Here is a 3,742-nt window from a genome sequence, read left to right as displayed (position 1 = left end):
CTCAGGGGCTGCTCAGGGGCTGCTCAGGTGCTGCTCAGGTGTTTCTCAGGGGCTGCTCAGGTGCTGCTCAGGGGCTGCTCAGGTGCTGCTGAGGTGTTTCTCAGGGGCTGCTCAGGGGCTGCTCAGGTGTTTCTCAGGTGTTTCTCAGGTGTTTCTCAGGGGCTGCTCAGGTGCAAAACATCCAGAGAAACTGAGTTTAACAGATTTTTTTCCACCAACATTTGCGGTTTTCAGCAAAAATAGACAGTGGAAATAGTCTCTTGATAGTTATATTGACATTATACCACCTCTTTCTACAGTTTTGGTCTTTCACTAAATATAACTGTTTCACTCAACCTTTCCTGTTTTTGTTTTAAGCTTAAAGCCCTCTGACAATGTCTCTCTTAGCAGAATGAGTGCTCATTTTAATGCCAAGTTGTTCGTTGTCTTCCAATTCATCTGCTGATAAAAATGCTGAGCAGCAGCTAGAATTTCCTGTAAAACAGTTAATGTGAAGTATCCAGGAAAATAGGAATCTTTTGGTGCAGGAAGAGTACCTGGAAACTGTACTTGAGTGCAGTTCTCTGGAGAATGGACTCTGTGTGTGTGTGTGTGTGTGTGTGTGTGTGTGTGTGTGTGTGTGTGTTTAGACTCTGCAGGACCTGCATGGAGTCTCTGACATGTTGGACTTGTGCACTCTGATGGACCTGGGCTCAGATCAGCAGACCTGCAGAATGCTGCAGTGCTTCAGTGAGGCCAGACCACACTTCACAGTGAGTCCTCTGACTTTTTTAAGTTTTGGGCTGTTTGGACTTCGGTACCTCGGGTTCTCCAGGTCCTCCTGGACTGCAGAGACTCCCGGGAGCTTAGAGGATCAGGTCGGATCGCCTGAACTGTAAATGAGCTGTTACAGTTTTGGACATGTTGTCTTTGTCTCTGCAGCGGCTGGACGCTGAGGTGGAGTTCATGGTGAAGAGCTGGGAGACTATGAGAGGAGTCCAGGAGGAGGTGCCAGGAGGAGCAGTGAAGGAGGAGGTGAAAGGAGGAGCAGTGACGGGAGGAGCAGTGAAGGAGGAGGTGAAAGGAGGAGCAGTGAGGGAGGAGCAGCTGTCGGAGCTGCTGGAGCTCCAGCGGCTCGTGCAGAAGAAGAAGGAGCAGAGCGAGTGGATCCTGCAGCTGAGCAGCAGCTTCCAGCTCGCAGCAGCGCAGGTCAGAGCACGAGAAAAGGTCTCAGGGTTCCTACGGTCATGGAAGAACCTGGAATACTAGCAATCTCCAGGCCTGGAAAGGTTTTTGAAAACTAATACACCCTAAAAGTTTTGGAAAAGTGATGGATGTGTGTTTCACAAACCTGTATAATAACATATGAGCTGTTCAAGGACAATGTCTGTTTTTAAATTTACCAGCTGATAAATGAGGTCATTTTGGTCATTTTAAAAGAAAACACATGGCTTTGAAGGCATGTTTTCTTTAATAATTAGCAATAATTTTTAAACAAAAAAAGCCAATTTTTATAATTGGCAGAGCATGTAAAAATTCAAATTAAATGTTTTTTTAAAAATTTGTCCTTTAAAAATTTCCAACATTTAAAATTTTTTTAACAATGTTGTTTAAAAACAACATTTTTGCTTAAAAATCTAAAATAAATAAATTTAAAACAAATTGCCAAAAGTTTTTTTTCTTTTCAAACCATAAAAGATTTGTCAAGGAAAAAATCTTTTTAATATTTTCAAAAACTTGTGAAATAGATATATAATATATCCTGTAAAAATCCTGTTCTGAATTCATTCATTTATTAATAATATATATTTAAAAAGCTGCTATATAGTCATGAAAAAGAGCTTTTGAGGATTATCAATGGTCGTTTCAGAGAATGTTTGGTCTTTAAAGTTTGCCTCAAAGTCCTGGAAAAGTCCTGGAAAGTTATTGGTAAAAATGTGTGTGAACCGTGATTTAAGACAGATATTTGACAGAACTTCACAAGTCTGTCAGAGATTTGACTAAAGTCAGACGTCAGCATGGAAATGTATATTTCTCCTCATGATGATTCTGACTGCGTCCTCTGTGCGTCCTCTGTGTGTCCAGTTGGAGGCGCTGCTCCAGTCAGACCCTGGGAGCCCTCTGACTGGTTCTACTGGTTTCTGTGGGTCCAGTGAGGCTGAGCTGAGTCAGCAGATCCAGACTCTGTTTAAAACGGCTTCGACAGTGAAGACGGAGATCTGCTCGGCCCTCAGACTCTCCGTGAGTACTTTAACCCTTTCTGTACCTGAGCAAAGTCTCCTGATTTATTCTTCAAAAAAACACCCTGAATCAACAAGAAATGAATGAAAAGATACAAGAAAATAGCATGAAAAGAAACAGAAATTATCTAAAAGAAAGTGTTAAAAAATATTTTTTAATATGTAATTATGATAATTACATTTAAAAATGATAGTTTTCAGGATATTTTACAATTTAAAAAAAATTCCAACATTTCACGATATGCTTTAGTTGAGTGTTGTCACTGTATGTGACACTGATATTTGTGTCTTTTTTACTGTAACTGTATGTTGTTATTTTCTGTAATCTGGATGTAAATATTTCCCTGGTTTGCCTCTTTTTACCATAACTGTTACTGTACGCACGCTGTTGTCTGTAACCTTGATATCCTCTCTTCTTCTTCTCCTTCTTTATTAAAAGTCAAACTCAGGACAGAAGCGGGAAACTCCTAAAATCTCTACAAACATCAGACACTGAAGCTTGTTTGTAACAGGTGGAAGAAGAACTATGTTCATTTGCATCTTACCTATCAAATCAACTATGGAAATAAATACATAAATACACAAGTACATGCATATGTAAGTACATAAATAAATAAATAAATACATAAATAAGTACATAAATAAATAAAAACGCACATAAATAAATAAATAATTAAGTCAATCATTTTCTATCTCCCCAAGAAACTAATTTGAAGTAGTTTTTAGTTGTTTGTTGTCGTTTGTTGCTCATTGCCCGTTTATCAGGTATTTTAAATAACTGATGTGAGCAGGTTTAAAAGGTTAAATACTGAATTTGGAAGGTTTAGAGGTCCTTTACTCCAGTGTCTCTTGTCTCCGTCTCCTGTCTCCATCTCCTCACAGATGAGTCCTGTGGGTTTTGTGTCTCTGTGTGTGTCCGACAGCAGCAGCTGGTCTTCAGACTCAGACTGAATCAGATTCAGGTTCTTTGTTTGACCGAAGCTGATGGGGACATTTGTCTCCTTCAGGGCTGGACGCGTTTCAGAGTGGAGCAGCTGGACGCCCGTCTCCTGTCTCTGGACTCCCTTTGTGTCTCATGGCTGGACGAAGCCGCTCAACGAGGACAGACGCTGACCCGCCTCCTCCATGATGACATCATCCAGGTGAGCTCACAGGTGTCGGCTCCTGTACATAGCACCACGTTTACAGCCTGAGCCGGTTTGTAATGCCCGTCCCGAAAAATAAATACGATTCAGCAACTACACAAAATACTGTCGAAACCTGGTTTGACTGCAGTCAGTAATACCTCAGAAAACACTGTAAAAACAACTGCAGAAAACACGAGGTTCGATTCCACGAAAATCTGAAGAATGAAAACTGAAGCTGTGACGGCTGATGATGTCATCGTCCCAAAATAATTCACCAGTAATTCATCAGTACGACCAGCAGAGGGAGCTGCAGACTCCTGACTGACTGAGATTTATTCTTATTTCATCACTGATTCATTTCAAATATATGTAGCGTTAGTCCTCGTTGAGCGGCTT

The 3,742-nt window shown here is 40.9% G+C and overlaps 1 long non-coding RNA gene across 1 annotated transcript; it reads left to right on the top strand.

Annotated features, from left to right (window-relative positions):
• Positions 1-1,037: 1,037 nt before the first annotated feature.
• On the top strand, positions 1,038-3,355 carry LOC121965723. Its single transcript, XR_006107512.1, has 3 exons — positions 1,038-1,188; positions 2,065-2,220; positions 3,227-3,355. It is a non-coding gene; the product is annotated as an uncharacterized LOC121965723 (long non-coding RNA).
• The last annotated feature ends 387 nt before the right edge of the window (positions 3,356-3,742 follow it).

This window comes from Plectropomus leopardus, unplaced genomic scaffold (genome assembly GCF_008729295.1).
Source record: "Plectropomus leopardus isolate mb unplaced genomic scaffold, YSFRI_Pleo_2.0 unplaced_scaffold21332, whole genome shotgun sequence".
Taxonomy (NCBI): Eukaryota; Metazoa; Chordata; class Actinopteri; order Perciformes; family Serranidae; genus Plectropomus; species Plectropomus leopardus.
The sequence above is the reverse complement of the archived record's forward strand: the minus strand, read 5'-3'. Positions and strand labels throughout refer to the sequence as shown.